Here is an 18,475-nt window from a genome sequence, read left to right as displayed (position 1 = left end):
ATTCTGGAAAACAGACACATTTTTACATAATATGGACATCATTTTTATTCACCATGAATAAAAAAAATGAGTTCAATTGAATTTCTAGCTTCAGTTATCTAGTAAATTTGTGTATGAAGTATTTGTCTGTATTTATTTTCTCAAAAGTATTGAGAATATATATGGGACATCATATGATACATTATTTTAGTCATTAATTTTATAATCTATTAAAGAAGATATATTGAAGATATATTAAGGCATAATACCCCTCTTAATTTCAAAGGCTTTTGTAATCACATTATCACTCTAGACACCTGCACAACAAAAAATTACTTTTAAATAAGACATTGCATCAACTGTCTTTACTTTCTTAATTGAAAATATTTGGAATATATATCAGTGCAAAAGTAATAAAATAAAATGTATTTGCAGCAATTTTAATTATAAATGCAATTATCAAAGTGATTATCAAATTTAGTGTTTCTTAGTTAACAGCATTTTTAGCTGGTACAATAACATTGATTTTGCTTACTCCAGCATATTATTTTATTTCATATAATACAATCATATGAAATAAAAATTGGAAAACAATTATAACATTTTAACAGAGACATATTATCATAAGATATTAGCCAAGATGTAGTCTTCTAAGAGCTTTCGTATGATCAAAGAAAGGGCGAAGACAAAACTAAAAGCAAAATAATTTTGGATGCTTAACATTGCATGAGTTAGTCAAATGTTTTTATGTTGTCATTTCTCATGTAGGTCTTTACTTTCTGGTCCTACATCTACCTGTCCATCAGCTCTACACAGTAACAATTTCAACATTCTTGAATTTTGGTTCTATTTTCAGCCTCTCACTTCCAAAATCCCTTTTCCATTTGTAAATCATTAGGTAATAAATTTCTGTTCATTCTAAACCATTATACTAATGGTTTAAAACTTCTCACATACACCACATATTGTCCATTAGTTGACCTTAAGGGTAGATCCCAGATAAAACTTATAACAGGTATGAATAAACTAGTACCAATGTATAAAAGAGCTATTGAATGTGATTTAATACCTAAAAATGGGTTTACCCTAATACATGTATTGACCTTCAGGTTTTGTGGATTTTACTTCCATTATATGCCCTGACTCCATGCACATTCCCTTAACACTTCCTGTATTAAATCTTGTGACTATGCTAACACAAGTGGCACTGATCTATAATTTTATATTTAGCTTAGTTCTCTATGTATTTTGATGTTTGACAAGGCCAAAACAGGACTTTGTTTTTCAATCTGTTAATGATAAAATGTGAATAGCTTCAATGGGATTAATGTTCCATCAAGTCTGTGACCACTGTATCTTCATGATAACCGCACAAGGAGAGTGAAAGTGATTTTTGTGATTAGTGAGTGACCTAAGTTTTTAATCCTAACTTCTTTAGCCTCCCAACAGTTCCATATACATCTTGTCCTCTGACAGGACCAGTTTTGTCAGTGTTATTTACCTGATGGGGTAAGGCAAACCTTGGTTCCTGAGGATTCTGAGTCCTCTCTGCTCTTGCATTGAATGGATTGCCACAATTCTCCACTGGTCGTTGCTATTCTTGGACATAGGATGGCTAAGTGTCACCCCAGTCAGTCTCCTGGTTTCCGGACATAGTCCTCATGAGCCATATTTTACAGGCAACCCAGTTTTTTCTTAGTAACTGGGACTAATCACTCTAACCAATGGGGTAAACTCTTACCTATTGATTCAGTGGCATGCAGAATTAAATTGGTCCTGGGAAAACTTACACTCGAAAATAGGACTGCCAGAACTTTATCGTCCGAAGTTTTAGTTATTGTAAGCAAAAATGCCACGTATTGTTAGTGTAATTATGAGAGGGACCAGTTATGTCAGGCCCATCCATAAATCAGGTCTATGATTTTACCTTTCCTAGTAACTGGTCATAGACTTCTCCTCATGTGGCCTGTGGCAAACCTAGACTAACATGACCATCAGTGATCCCTCGTTCTGTTAATCATCATCTTGTATATCAGCCTTCCTTTGAGTATGGGAAGGGCCTTTGACTTGATTCCAACCAATACAATATGACAAAGATTATTTGTTAACACTCCAGTAATTATGTTATGTTATGTCAGATACCATCTTCCAATTAGACTGTAGAGATCCTCTGAATGGAAGATGAGGAAAGCAGTTATGGTGAGGAGACCCATGTGGGAAAGGACTGAGATGACCTTTAAAAACTGAAGGTGTCCCTCTAAGATGTGAGGATGGCTTCTTGGCACTGAGGGCATCCATCCAGATGTAAATCTTTAAGAAGCCACGGTCCTCAGTTCTATAGATTCAAGAAAATGAAATTTGCCAACACCCTAAGTGAGCTTGAATGCAGGTTCTTCCCCATTTAAGCCTTGAGACAATAAGTTAGCCTGATCAACACCTTTACTGCAGTTTTCTGAGACCCTGATCAGAGGACCCAAGCCACATCTTAACTATTGGCACACAGGAATTGGGTGGTTTAAAGCTGATAGTTTTGTGGTTATTTGTTACTATCAATGGGAAACTAATATAAGATCCTAGGTACTGGCTCAGGAAAAAAGTGATTAAAAACAGCAGAAAGAGTTACCAGTGATTCTGAGTCACATGTGCATGTAATTTACTTCTGACTCTGCTGAAGCCCATTGTCATATGTACCATTTCCATACAGTGATAGAATCTTCATGCACCCACTCTCCTTTATAATTTTGTAAATCATAATGGGCCACTCAGTTCACAGTTGCCTCCTAATCAGACTTCAGTCTCTTGTATAACCCAGTAGTAAGCCAGGGGCTACATCTCAGATAAAATGTTTATTGGAAGAAGAATTATACATTTGCTTACAGAGTCTTCTGGGCTGTAATTCTCTGATCATGCTGGCCACAGGCTCCCTGTAATATTTGTAACAGCCACAGAAACTTTTACCATTCTTTGATCTTCTGGGTCATGTGACCCCCAGAGCAGAACAACTTACTCAATGATCAAAACTGCAGCAGAGTCTTCACTTACTTCGGGGCTCAGCCAACCCTCATAGACTTTTAAGTTTATTGGCAAATTGGTGGATATAGAACATCTAAATTTTGAGTTATGTCTTCAACAAAAGGGAAGATCAAACCTTATGGCTTTTTCTTAGTGTCATGTGGTACAAGGTATGCCATTGAAGGTCTTTCACTTTAAAAGTAATTTCTTATTTTGATCCAACTACTGTACTCCTAGAATGCTCATCAATGTGACAGGCCCCTTAAATTTTGCAGGATTTTTCTCCTACCCTCTGCCAAGTAAGACACATAGCATTCTTACTTTTCCCTATCTGCTCAACCTAATGATCATAATATCACTGATGCCATGGGAAAATGGGACGTTTCATGGGATATGAAATCCATCAAAGTTCTTGCAAACTGCTGGGAGAAGGAGAGTTGTCATTTTTCTTCGGAAAGACCTTGAAGTGATGCTGACGCTCCTGTTAGGAGAAAGTAAACAAGTTCTGATTTCCCTAATAGTGTTGATTGAGGGAAAAAAAAACAGTTATGCCAAACTGATAGCTGCATACTAAGTGCTAGGGGCTGTGCTGATTTTCCTCTGTAAAAATATCACATCTGGAATGTCAGCTATAATTATCATCACTACTTGATTGCATTGATGACAATCTGGTTATTATTCAAGATCCATCTGGAATTTGTACTTATCAAGTGAATGGATTAATTTGGGATATAATTGACTCTATACTTTCATATTTTAAGTTTTTAATGTGGAACTAATACCTACAAATTCTTTCTAAAGACAGTATAGCTTTGGGTTTACTGTGTTTACAATGGATTTACAACAGCAGGTGTTTGGTGGCAGCTCAGATGACATATTTTTCCTTAATAAACCCGACTTTGTGGGTCAGAAAACTAATGTGAGAATTGTGACAGTTTCTGAACACATCTTTTCCCACTCTGCATTCTGGGACTGAGGAAATAACTACAGATTGAATCCATCAGCTCAGTAAACACACCAGGATATGGACTTGGGTAAATGCACAATTTATTACTTGGCTTTCATAGCCTTCCTCTCTATCTGGTGCATATGGTAGTTTTTCAGAGTTGTGATGTCCTTGCTTCAATTCAGGGATAACATTTAATAACGACTAAATTATTTTGGTATTTTTCATTTTCTAGTGTTTAGGGCCTAATGTCTGGGGAAAATATGGATAAATACTTCCATTACAGATTTGTAACAATTTTTTAGGGTCCTTTTTTAAAAGAAACCAGTCTTATAATCAATGAAGAAGCTCTGAATCTCTGAAATAATTTAAATAAAGTAACTTGAGAGAGCATAAAGTCCCACAGTGATGACTGAACACAGATTCCACACAAAAGAAATCACTATCTGACTAAAAACACCAAGTAATAACTTAGTGGGCTATCCATTTCACACAGGTACCTTATGAGAAACTCATTTCTTTCAGAGATATTTCTAGGTAACTAAAATCTACCGATCACGAGTTTGGTTCCTTTCATGATAATAGGGAGCACACACTTTTTTTTTTTTTTTTTTTCAGAGAAAGGGCCAGACAATAAACATTTTTGGTGCCAGGGGCATATGGTCTTTATCACAACTACTAGACTTTGCTGTTGTGGAAAGAAAGTATTCCTGGACAATACGTAATCTAATGGATGTGACTGTTTTTTGATAACATTTTAATTACCAAAACAAGTTTGATTGAACAAATAACAATGGCATATAATGATAATACAGCCATGTTGTCTGACTCTTAGGTACCATCATCTAGTACAGTATTGCCTTTGACTTCAAAGAGCTCAATTTGTGTTTTCAGAACCTATAGTTTACATGCCAGAGAGTTTTAAAAGTATGCTTTTGGTCTCCTTGCCAGTAAATTTCTTAATGGTAAAAAGAATGTTCACTAAGCCATCCAGCAGTTATGGTTAAACAGGTTGGTCGTGATAGATCTGCTGCATTATTTCATATGCATAAGCATTTTTATTTCTTCTTCTACAGCATGACTGGGAAATGTTGGCATTGCAGATTCTAGAATTTCTATTAATTTAGACTTCCACTAGCTGATAACAGATGTTACAGCTACTCATCTGAATCCTCTGAAACCACATAAATTTATTTCACTTAGTCAACTTTAATCTGATACACTCTGAATCTTTTACAAGTGTTTTCCAGGTACCTGTCTATACAAGTTAGCATATTATTGTAGTTCTTTTAGTGTATGGTTCTTAAAGCAGAATTTGCATTAATTAATCATCCATATGTCAATTTACATATTAGAAACACTCAGAATTGTATAGCATTTCACATTGTTACCCAACTCAGGTTCAGCTGCTTACTGCTCAAAAGCCAATACTCGAGAGACAAGTGCTGGTAGGAATGAAAAGGTTGCTTTATTCAAGAGGCTGGCAACCTGGGAGAACTCCAAAGATTCTGCTTGACTGTGAAAGTTTTAAAGGGAGAATCATTTGGGGAGGGGAGGTCAGAGTCTTCATCATCTTCCACTGTGTTCAGACTTTCTTCTGATTGGTTGGTGGTAAGGTAACAGGCCTGTATTCCAGGAATCATGTGCTTAGCCTGAAGTTACTAACCTCCACCTCAGTGGGGGCCTTATTTCTTTGGAAGAACTCAAAGGTATTTCGTTATGTATATTCATTGAGGAGGAGCCATGTCCCTGCCCCTGGGCTGCACTATTGTTTCTTAACTGGTTCTCCTTTGTTTCTGCACTCCCTCCCTTGCCTGATAAGCAACTGTTTGAATCTGACTTTTGGAACCCAGGGAAGGTCAAGGAAGCTGAATGAAGTCTATTTCCTACAAAGAAAAAACCGGGGACACAGAAAGGATTTGTACGCCAAAGGGCTTTCCATGGTCCTGCTCAGTTCAGTATTGCCAGAATCTCTCTCTCCCTGAGTGGCCTTTCTTCCCAGATTTTTATTATTTTTGTGTGTTGAGAATTTTCAACATCTGAATATGATTTAGTTCTCACCTATTATCATCATGACTTCAACGACAATTTTCTTTTTTTGAATTTGATGTACTTCAAAATACATAATTTAAAAAAAACATTTAAAAATACTTTTAACTTAAAATAGATATATGCATGGACTATGCATTTTAAATTTTTAAAGTGGAAAACCACAAATGTATTATTTATGTTTTGTTTATATTTTATATTATTGTTTATTATTAAAAGTAGATATAATTTTTCAAGCAATATGTTACACTATTCTGATATGCACCTAATTCATAAGTTTTATTTTCATAAATACTGTTACCAAAACTCTGGTAGGGCTGCTTGCCACTCGAAAGCCAATATTTGAGAGGCATGTGTTGGTAGAAAGTAAAGTTTGCTTTATTCTGGAGTCTGGCAACTAGAGGAGAGGGCAGACCTGTGTCCAGAGGCCAACTCTCTACTGCCAATCAGGGGAAAAGAGCTTTTAAAGGGGAGCTTCAGGAGTGTATAGGGTACAGAGGAGGCTACATGGAGAATACATGTAGTCTGATCAGCATCACCTTGATTGTTTTAAGTACAGTTACTCTTCAGTTCCAGGCTTGATCTGTTCCATTTCTTTGCTCAGTTCTTGGAATTTGGCAGCTCATGTCATGACTATGGTCTGGTCATCTTGTAGGTAACTTCTTCCACCTGGTGAAGGTTTCAGTATCTACAAGACAGCTCAAAGGATATGGCTCAGAATATTACCCCTAGCCCTTGAGGCAGATGTAAACGACCTTGACTTTGTTTAATGACTAATCTATTATTATTTGTTTTGCTTGACTATTTACATTTGTTTCTGTATTTTCTTATTTGTCTGATTAAACTTATTCATTGACTATAGTTTTTCTATAAACAAGAGGCAGGCAGAGGACATGGTGGGGGGCGGTTCTGTCCTGGAAAAGCTCCATAGGTCCTGCTCCATTTCAACACTATTAGTCACATTTCCACATCTGGTATTTTTTTTTTTAAATACACTTAGCAGATTAAGTTACAAAGCAACTTTAAATGCATATTTTATCTATTTCCACAAAATCCTATGTGAAGGTTTATTAATGGCATTCTGTTTTTGCAGACAAGTAAATTAGGATTCAGAATGCAGTAACTGATGCAGCCTAGAATATAAATACTCTTTCTCTGGCTCATAAGTGATTTCTCTCTCTCTCTCTCTCTCTTTTTTTTTTTTTTTATTATTCTGTCTTACCAATGTGCATGCGTGTACATGTGTTTGTTTCAGTACTTCTGATAAAAAAATACCTACTTAAAATTACAATTATCTTATAAAAGAAAATTGTATCCAGAAGCAACATTAATGACTATAGTCATTTTTCTTGTTTCTAAATAGTACCACATGGTGCTTGAACTTTATACATTATAATATTTCCTGGATCAAAACCTCTCTCATGGGGATAATTGAAAGATCTGAAAATTCTTGTGTTTAAAATAACTAGACATTTATTTGGAATACTAGTTTACTCTTCCATACCAACATACAACGATGATGTTTCATTCTCTAGCATTATAATACAAAGTTATTTTTTTAACTAATTTATTGTTTTTCTTTTTTTTCCTTTTAAAATAACAAAACATTAACTCTAATTGGAGAGCTTTTAAGATTAAATACATTTGTAATATTGTATTTTATTGTCTGAGAAGATTTGGTCACTTTTTGGTGTTTGATATTATGTGTAATAATGAATTTATGGTTTTAAAATGGACATAAATGTACTTCATATTAAATATTTAAGCAGTGTAAAAAGGAAGGAAATAACAAATTTTAATTTTTCACTAAGAAGTATTTTAAAGTTAAAATAAATATTTTCCTAATAAAAACATAATCTGAAGAGATATACATTCTCTGCAATGTACACTAAATTTGCAGGGCTAAGACAGGTTTTATTTTTTTTACTTAAATACAAGCATCTTTCACTGCTTTCAGATCTTGTCCAAGAACTATACATGCATAATTCTTTTATTTGATATTGTAGAAATGTTTTTTAAATTATTCTCTCAAAACAAAAGTTAACTCATCTCTCAAGAGAAGCAGAACATTTCTTGCAAATTCATTTTGCCATTTTAGTTCCACTCTTAGTCACTGACATTAAAGAAATGATAATACTGGGATCTAGACTTAGTCAGAGGCCCTCGTTTGAAATAAATGTATCATAATATCAGTTTAAAGTATTTTTTAAAGTATTTGTAATAGTATATTTAGTGTACTCTTTAGTTTTTCACAATGTACATAAATGTACCACAATGTACAGAAAATGCGTGAGAGTTTATATTCTGGTTATAGTAGTTATATGTGCTGTTTTTTCTCCTGAGCTCTGGAAGTTATTCAAAACTCAACAAAGGCAATTCACACTAACATTTACTAACCACCGTCTATGTCCCAGGCACTCTGATAGATTTTAGGATGTAAATTCCTTTACCAAAAATATGTTTTTTGTGTTCTATGAAATTAAAAAAAAAATTAACTAATTATTCAACAAATAATTGTTGAAACTCCTAAAATAGTCTATATGCCAAAGATGTATTTAAATATTCTAGATAATCAGTATGCCAAGTTAGACTACAGCCCCTCAAGTGATGAAGATTAAAAGGAGTCTTTCTGAAGGAAGTGATATTTAAGCTGATCTCTAAGGAGTAAAGTTACCCATGAGAATGTCAACAGTTGTGAACATTTCAGGTTAAAGAAAAATTACGTGTGTGAAATCTATAGAAGAGAAAGTTGTGACACATTGCAGAAAGTGGAATTACTTGGTATGGTTAGAATTAAAACTTGAGCAAAAGTGTATTAAAAGTTGAAGGAAATATCAGATCATATAGGAACTTACAACACAGGGTATGTCATTTGGACCAGTGAGGCAGTGAAGGCTGGGATCTGGTTGACAATGAGCAGAATTTATGATGTAATAGCTTTGGATCATCACAAAGGTGGTCGTCTTAAAGTGAAAACAGATGAGCGATTTTAGGGCTTTATAGTTTTTTTAAAAGTTAATTGACAGTATAATCTTCTAGAAGTAACTATGTCCTGGTTCAAGAGCTAAGTTATTTCTGACCAATCACAGTATTGTTTAGCACCAAAAGAGGAAAATATGCCTCATCTCAGGTTTGTTTGGTGCAGGGTGAGTGAATGATGCTTAAGCCTGAATTGTTTAGCACAGAAATAGGAATACATGTTGGTCAGTTATCAATAATTAAGATTAGAAATGAAAATCAAAGCTAAATAAAGCCACAAGAAAAGACACTAGCATCCTTGGCAAAAGCAGTTTCATTACAGGGCTGGTTGGAGAAGAAAGGCTGTAATGGATTGAAGAGTGTTCTGAGGGTAAGGGATTATGGTATGAGTTCAGAAAATACTTTCAAGACATGCAGTTGTGAAAAGAAATAGAAAAAAGTAGCTATTACTTGAGTAATTCATGAGATTGTTAACCAAAAAGACTACAAACTGTAAAGAGGCAAATAGGTAGCTTATTTGGGGTTTTGGATTGCTAATTGAAGATTACAGATTCTGGAGGAAACCAGAATAGCGTACCACTGGACGACATTCCCCAATGACAATCTTCTAATCACAAATAAAGACGTATCCAGGTGGAGCACAGAGAAAGGATGTGTCAAATGTAAAATTAAATCATGGGTCTATTATATTCGAGTAGTCTAGAAGTCTTCCTTGTTGGAATACATAAGGGTTATCATAAGACTATGTTTTGCTGTTGCATAGTGAGAGAAAGGTAGGTGTTGGGAGATGAATCTGATGTTTCCAGGTAACTGGAGGGTCCTGTTGGAACAAATGTTTCTAAAGAACTGTTGGGGGTTTTATCTGCTTCTGTTGACCAAACAGGAACGGGTCCTGTGGATTCGAGTAAATGAACAGGGCATGCTGGGAGAGTAGATGGATTTTGAAGAAGACATGGTGGAGGGATACTAATGAGATTAGACACAACCAAGGCAAGGGGAGCCCCATACTCAGCAAGTGACCTGAGACACTGATGGCGTATCCAACAGTCTGTGAGATTTCCTCCATTGGTTTGACTTTGGGAAATGCAGACTAAGGCATTATTTTCTCAGGCATATGGGTTCTGGATGGATTTTAAGAGAGATAATAATGACATAACTCTAGCAAAAGAACTATCCCAAGAAAACTCAGCCAATTTAATATAAAGGGGAGCAAGGATGACTCCCAGCCTTATTTAGTGAAGGAATCCCAAGCTGAATAGATTAATCAAATGGCCAAGAATTGGAGCCAAAGACTAAGTCCCAGCATAATTCAGGCAAGATCTATGGCTTTCATAGAACTACCACCAACAGAGGATGCTTACTGTTTGTAGTAGGGCAAAGAGTATTAATAAACCTGTAACTACAAGGAGGAGTCCCAAAGCTTCAATTCTCCAGTCCTTCATAGTCAAAATCAAAGGACTAAAGGACTGGAGTCACTTCCTCTAAACTTTCACTCCAGGCATAAATCCATTCACAAAAATTTTTACTCTTTGAAAATACATCTATAAGAAGGAGTATAAGAAGGACAGTGGCAAGTTGATGCACCATCATTATCACATAGTGAAGACGGTACAGCAATCCCATGATGATGGCAATTAGAACAGCGGTAATGAGAGAGATTTAGTTATTGGGGACCATGCAGAGTACCTGCCTGGTCCAGAGTCTTGGAAGAGCTGTCTGTATCAGGTGCCATCTGCCTTGCTTCCAGTCAATTTCACCTTTAGGTGTCTAGCTGTTTCAGAGGCCCACTCAGGTGGGGCCTTTTTCAAGTGGAAAATACAAATCTAAGTATCAATGCCTTTAAATTTAGAGGAACAGGTGTTTTTGGTTGAAGGTACTTCATAGGGTCCTTTCCATCTGGGCTGTAAGAAGTCCTTTAAAAGATGTCTTTTCCAATAATCATAGCCCTCCAGTTGTAAATTGTGGTGTTTTATACCTTCATTTCCTTGGAGCATACTTGGAAAGATTTTTCAAGCAGATCCTCGATTTTCTTTAGAGCCTTAATGAGACTTTGACAATAATGTAAAAGAGCTCCTTTGACTAGTCGGGGCTCATGTAGCCCTGAGTCAAAAGTCATTGATCTTCCAGCAATTATTTCTAATGATGACTGTTTTCCAAAGGGGGTAGATCTTAAGTTTAATAGAACTTCGGATAGCAATTTAGGCCAAGACTGAAGGCCTCAGAGAGTTTTGCCCAGGGAGCTTTGACTATTGGTTCCTTCCACTAGACCAGAAGACTGAGGATGACTGACACAGTGGAAATTGGAATAGGCCAGATTCCACTAACAGCATTTAGAATCTGTCCAGTGAACTGGGTAACTTTATCACTGTGTAATTCCAAGGGAATATGCCTTGAGGCATAATGTAAATTGACATCCTTCCCACATAAAGGCATACAGGTACTGAATATCTGGATGTACAGAAATACTGAAGAAAGCACCGCATAAATGTCTGACTGTAAAGAACTGTGTATTTGGGCGGATTAAATTGAAAATGGTATGAGGATTGGAGACCACAGGGTGACATGGTATGACTATATTATTTCTGGTCAGATGACCTTGAGCAAAATGCCAAGCCTCAACCATGAGGCTATGTCTGGGAAGGACTGATGTGTTACAAGGACTGATGAATGGGGATTATGGGCCTTTCGGAGAGGTGTCTTGCCATGGAACAAATTCCTTCCACAGCCTCAGGTCTGAGAGGGTGTTGTCTGAAGTGAGGCAGAGGTTTACTTAAGGTCTACCTGGATCTTAATTGGTGGTGCTGAACGAATGTGTCCTATGTCATTTGAAGAGGTGGACCATAAAGTAGGAGGAACAGAATCTAACAAGTCCTTGTGATTGGGAATTGATTAGACAGGAGCATGGAGGAGAATCTCAGTATCAGGACTAGAGTTAGAAGAAGACCTCGAGGGGTCAAAGATTTGTAAGTGCATTTCTCCTTTGGTGGAAAAGGAAATATTAGCTTGTAATATTTCCAGGAGCTCTCAACCCTAAAACTACAAGATCAGAAGGAAAAAAGAAGGAACTGATGAGTTCCTTGAAAAGAGACTATCTCAAAAATCAAGGGGGCCAATTTGCCTGCCTTCATACCTGTGTTGGAAATTCCCATCACTTGTACCTTTCCTGTACTCAGAGGAAGAGGGGAAATGAGGCTGGTGGGGTTCAAGACAAAATTGCTTTTATGTCTGTAAGAGCAGTGACAGTCTTGGATCCTATAAATAGGTCCAGTTCTCCCAATGGTGTTAGTGGGAGCACTGGGAACACCCCAACACTTTCCTCAGAACATCCCTATTTGTAGCTATGAAAGTGAGGACTTTTTTTTTTTTTAATTTCTCAGAAAGTTTATGAAAAGGGTCAGAGTGAGGGGCTTTGGGCTGCTAATAGGGCCTTCTTTTAAAATTAGGGTAATTCTTCTTCCAGGGGCCCCACTACTTACAATAGTGGCAGGGACCTTCATCCCAGAAGAGGCCTTTAGAAAATTTGGGTCTTTCCACTGAGGTGGCCTCTCAACAGCAGTGGCTAATTGTTGCAGCTGCAAATCTGTGATTTCAGTGATCTTAAGTCCTTCTGAACTTGTGACTGTTACAGATAGCTGATTATCAGCCCAACTGCCCAGATCAGGAGTGACCATTGTTTCCTAATTTAATTGTGCACATTTCACCAGCAATCCAAATTTCTCATCTAATTCCCCAATAAAGGTTGAATTAAAGAGGATTTGAGCATCAACCAGCAGGTAGCAGAGTTTTCCCTGAATACTGTCTGTAGGCATGAGTAATAATCATGAACGGTTTCATCAGGTCTTTGTGTAGTAGACTGAACTTTCCCCCATCAATGGGATGTGAAGAGCTCAAGGAATTGCTTTGTGAGGGGCCTGAGATAACTGCGAAGCTGGTGCCACCACACTAATGTTCTTTCTATGGAAATCATCTGAAAGGTGAAGCCAGCTGGCAGTAGTTTGCCAGAGTCTGGTTTGGTTTTCTGTCTAAGATGCTTATTAGTTCACACAAACCTGAAAAGCTTGTGTCATAGGTTTGTGTCATGAAGTTAAATTATTCTGAAAAGTGGAAGGGTCCTCAGTGACCTTGGGAAATTCCTTAGTTATGGCCCATAATTTTGCAGGAAACCAAGGCCTATATTCTTCCAAATAGTGGGTACCATCATAGTTCAAAGTAGTAACAAAGGGAAAGGTTTGCATGGGAAGGCATTATTAGGTAGGGGAATTTTAGAAGAGGTCTATGAGAACCAGAAAGCTAAAATGGCAGCTCGTCAAATTCTGGGTAAGCAGGAGCCAAAGGAGAAAGGGGGAAGAAAAGGCCTCTTGGGCCATTTCCAGAATATTTAGATGAGAGCACAGATCTTTATCTGCAGTAGTGAGCTTAGAAACAGAACCCTGAAGTGAAGCAATTTCAGATTCACACACCTTTTGGGTTTCATGAACTCGTTGGGAGGCTTAAACGTATGAATTGAATTGAAATAGGCTTCCTACTCTGTTGTTCAATTTTAGATCCTTTAGCTTCCAATCTTACACACAAAAAAAGACCAATCTTGGAATTTCAAGAGTTCCCTATAGTGAACTCACCAAAAGGGAGACACATGATTGATCAAACAAAAGACACCCAAAATACAGACCTAAACCTCCACCAAGGAAGGAAGTTCAGGACAGAGAGGACCTATGGCCCAGATCCAGGGCCACCAAGGAGGTGACAGAACACAAGGGCTACCTTGCTTGAATCCATGGCAGCTTCAGAGATGGACAGAAGATAGCTTTGGATCCCACTTCCAACACCAAAATGTCCACTGTAAAGACAATGAACTGTAAAAAGGCAAAAAGGTGTTTTATTTGGGGTCTTAGAATTGCAATTCTAGGATCACAGATTTCAGAATAAACTAGAATAGTGTCCTAGCAGAGGAAAATGGTTAGGGTTTTTTATAGGAAAATGAGGGAAATTAATGCAGGCTCACACAAGTTGTCTACCAAGAATTTAGATTGAAAGACAAAATTATTCTACACATACAGTTGGGTTATGGAACACACTTATTACTAGGGAGAGTTATATTTTCTTAGGTCAGATAAAGTCCATTTCTCAGCAATTATTCATCAGCTTTGATTTAGAGTGTTTCACAAAAGCCCAGATTGGGCAGCAAACACAGAGGTCCTCAGGTCACATCTCAGTCATCCTGACAGAGTTCTTTTCACAAGGTCAAGAAAAATTGTATTCATTTTGTTGCTTTATTTATCATAGGTTGGAGAAGTCTTAAGCATGTTTAAATTCTGTTGGGAGAAAGTCATACTGCACGTTTTAAATTGTGTTTCTTATAACTTGAAGCTTTATATTGTCGAGTCACAATAAGGATAAAAATTACACCTGGCAGTCCCTGATAGAGGCAGCACCTGAACCCCAGCATGCTAACTGGGAATGTTATCATAGAGACAAAAATTTTTTTGAAGACTATCTTCTTGTAAGCATATCCAGAGTGAGACTTTTCTACACTTGAGAGAAGAATGTGTGTGCATTTCAAGAATTTATTTTTTTTAGGGGGAAGGAGGAAACTGTTTACTTTTTTCCTCCATACATTTGATTTTTGACACTTTCACCCCTAATTCTCTCTACAGCAAAACCCACCAGGGGCCACCAGGGACCAGCTCTATGTAGATAATCAGATGGCTTTTTTCTCTAAGCCACCATATTCCACTCACCAGACTAAACTCTCAACCCCGCCCAGGGCAGAGGACATGCTTTAACTCCTTCCTGGAGTAGACAAGGGGACAAACACATACCACGAGCTATTCCTGTCACCCTTCCAGCCTCCTCCTTGTGCTCTGCAGGCAACTCATCTTCCTTTGGGCCCTGGTTTAGGAAAAATTCATGTTCCTGACCCACATTTAGTTTTTTCCTACCACTTCTATTTCATACATTCTTATACATTTAATTTGTAAAAATAGACTGTGATATTATTATGTAATGAATTAAAACATATGCATTAAAATTTAAAAAATTACAATGTCAGATCGTAACATCTAAGAGACTCAGGCTGGAAAGAGATTAAAGTTTATTTAGGTTTAACTAGGTTTAATAAATAAACTTTATTAAAGTTTATTTATTTATTTATTTTTATTTAAACATAAAAATTAGACAATAACAGAAATAAGCCAATGTCAGGTTTTTACTTAATACTTATAGGAAACATTGTAGAGATATAATCTCCATTTCTGAAAAAAATTAATATTTCATTTGTAAAATAGTAGAGCTAGATGCGTGATGGGAAGAAGATTAAATAATGAACTTTAGCTTAAAAATCATAAGCATCCTGATGTGGAAACTCCTTTTCATATCCTGAGTCAAAGGTCAATGACAAGCCCTATTCAGGTCTGAAATCAGGAAATGACTTATGAGAAAAGACTGTCACTGTGACAGTGACTTTATAGGGAGAAAATCACATCAAACCAACATTGTTTCTCTGATAGATCACCCAGCCTTCAAGAAAAGTGGTTTGTTTTCATGTGTAATATAGAGAAACTCAAAGCAGGAGGACTTTAAGGGAAAAAAAATCTAGGAGTGAACATGAACTCTGAAAAAACATAGTTTTTGAGGCTAGTTTCTAGCTCTTTTCTTATTCTTTCAAATTACTTTCAAATTCTTCAGAAAAGGCCCTAGTCTATGTCATAGCCAAGATTTGTTAATACACCTTGATTCCATAAAAAGTGATAGCATATGATAGTTTTTTGGCTTTGAATAAATCCTGTCAAATTCTATGCCCTGTTTCAGTTTATGTCTATGGTCTCGCACAAGTTCTAAAACTGTAGTATTTCATTACTTTCACTATTTGTTCCACTATTGCATCCATCACAACTTGGGTGACTTGAAAATAAAGTATATTAAAATATTTTCCGAGTAATGTCTCCAAGCTGTGAAATTCTTACTGAGGTGTAACACTTTCTGCCCTAAGTATGTTACTTAACTTGTAGGAAGTTAACAGAAGAATCTGAATGGGACCTTTATCCCAAACATCCTTTAAACTATTCTGGAGCCATTCTGTAGTCTCTAATATCTTGACTTGTAGATGTTATTCAAGCAGTCTGATACCAGAGCAAAAACAACAGGATCTCAATGGGGCAGTGTTGATCTAATTGGCAACCTACAGTCCTGACTTGACTCTCCTTAGTTATATGAGAGCCTATAATATCATGCTCATTTTTGGTATAAAAATTCATCTTGCAAGACATTTTGTGACTTTTCTGTTCAATGTGTTAGTGTCTGGAAGAATTCTGCTGTTCTTGCCACATTTGCCTGAGCCAGAATTCCTAAAATATATGCTGGGAAATGACCATATTCTGAGGTTGTAATTTGCAAACTTGTGAAAGGAAAACATATGGTACTGCAAAATTTCTATTACTTTTAAATATTTAAAGGCAAGCTTGTAAAGTCAGATGAAAATAACCATATTGTGTAGCAAATATTGTAGATAACAGAACACACATGATTTTAACAGATTTAGATTTGCAAACTTGTCTGTAGATTATTCTGGAATTAATATCAGACATATATTTTTTTTTACCTAACTCTAATAACCTTTATTTATTTATTTTTCTTTGATTACATTACACTGGTAAGGCCCTCTAGAAAAATGTTAAATAGAAGTAATACTAACAGATTTCATTTCTAATCTTAAGGAGAAAAGGTATCAACAAAATCTGATGTTTGCTATATGAATGAATGAATGAATGAATGAAGTGGCTTTATATAATGAAAGTTTTCCTTAATTAAGTCTAAGTTGTGATCCATTACCAACTATATATTTGATATTTTTTTTGGTATTCATTTCTTTTTTTACAAATATTTCTGTATTTGGTTGCTAGTATTTTGCCTAGAATTTTTGCAAATACATTTAGGAGAGAGAATGGCCATTAATTTTCCTTCCTTATAACATCCTTTTCAGGTTTTGTATCAATGTTATATTTGCCTCATTAAAAAAAAAAAAAGATCTTTTCTCTTCTTTGGTGAAAGTCTTTTCTTTTTTAAGTTTTTGATTGGCTTTACTATGATATATAGTGTTTTTCTGTTTGTTTTATCATAGGATATTTTGTGAACCTTGAATCTGTGTCTTGATGTCTTTAACAGATTTTGAAAACTCTTGGCCATTATTTCTTTGGATGGCTTTTGCCTCATCATGTCTATTCCCTGCTTTTAGGGCTACAATTGCGTAAATTTTATAATTTCTTGCCACATTTAATTTGTTTTCCAAACTTTTTTTTATCTTTTCAACTCAATATTTTAGTTTAAAATTTTCTACTTATTTTTCACATCACTATGTTTTCTTCGTTTGTATTCAATCTGAAAGTTCAGTCCATTTACCAAAATCTTTAATTAAATTATCATATTTCCATTTCATTTTGTATACAGCCGAATATTCTGTGAAATCTTCCAGCTTCTTCTATGTTAAAATATATTAATAACAGTTGTTTTCACATCTACTAAATAACTGTGATCTACCCATTCAGAGATATCTATAGCCTAAGTTATCTTTTTCTAGAGGGTTTATTTTGACTGCTTGCTGGGATTTACATTAGATCACTTTAATGCAGTTAGAGATTTCATTGATTCAAATCTAGGTTTCAGCCTTTGTAGTATCTTGTCAATTTTCAGTTCACCTGACTTCAGGATACCATCCTTCAGGGAGTTCAGTTGAGAGACTGTGCATTTACCAGACTCCCTTGTCCCTACCAGTCTTTCAATTCAAATTTTTATCTTTGAGCTCTGTTTTACTTCTCAATCTCCTATAAATTATTTTCTGCTTGCTTAGCACTGATAGGAATGATCAAATACTGCTAGAGAATTTGGCGGCACCCAGTAACAGCCTTACCTGAGCTTTCCTCCTTTATGGCCCCTCAGCTGGCCATTAAGATCTGGCTGTCCTTGAAGCTCATCATCCCACTATCCATTCTTCCTCCAAATGCCATGACACCACCAGAAGCTCTACTTAGTGGCCACCGTATTAGCTTCTGAACTTCTCAGACTCTAACCCTATGCTGCTTATAGTTAGCAGATACCTTGAGGAGGAAAGAAAAACTATGTAGAATTTCAAACTGATTTCCATGAGTTTCCCTTTATTCTGGATCTTGGTCCTTCAGGTCCTGGCTGCCTTGGTAGATATAAGTAAATTCAAGTAGTTATTTTGATATTATTTGTAACTTTTTCTGGTATTCTTGATAAGGGGTTTAGCCAGCAACAAGTTATTACATTGCAATTGAAAGCAGAATTCTTCATGTTGCCTTCTATCATGAAATGAGCTATTTCATTGTTATTGTTATGTACCTAATACATTTTCATTTTTAAATTGTTTTAAGAATTTATTACCAGAACACTTGATTGAATCTGCTGGGCCTATCATGCATCTAAATACTTTGAGAGTCTTCTCCTTGATATGGATATTTTAAAGTCTTCATTGTGAAACAATCTATGATATTAATA

General features: G+C 36.0%; 1 protein-coding gene across 1 annotated transcript in view; it reads left to right on the top strand.

Annotated features, from left to right (window-relative positions):
- KLHL1 (kelch like family member 1) overlaps nt 1–18,475 on the top strand; it is a 329,276-nt gene that overhangs the window by 107,588 nt on the left and 203,213 nt on the right. The gene's annotated exons all lie outside the window — the stretch shown is intronic.

The sequence above is a fragment of the Camelus bactrianus genome, chromosome 14, assembly GCF_048773025.1.
Source record: "Camelus bactrianus isolate YW-2024 breed Bactrian camel chromosome 14, ASM4877302v1, whole genome shotgun sequence".
NCBI classification, from domain to species: Eukaryota; Metazoa; Chordata; class Mammalia; order Artiodactyla; family Camelidae; genus Camelus; species Camelus bactrianus.
This window is presented reverse-complemented; position numbering and strand designations above follow the sequence as displayed.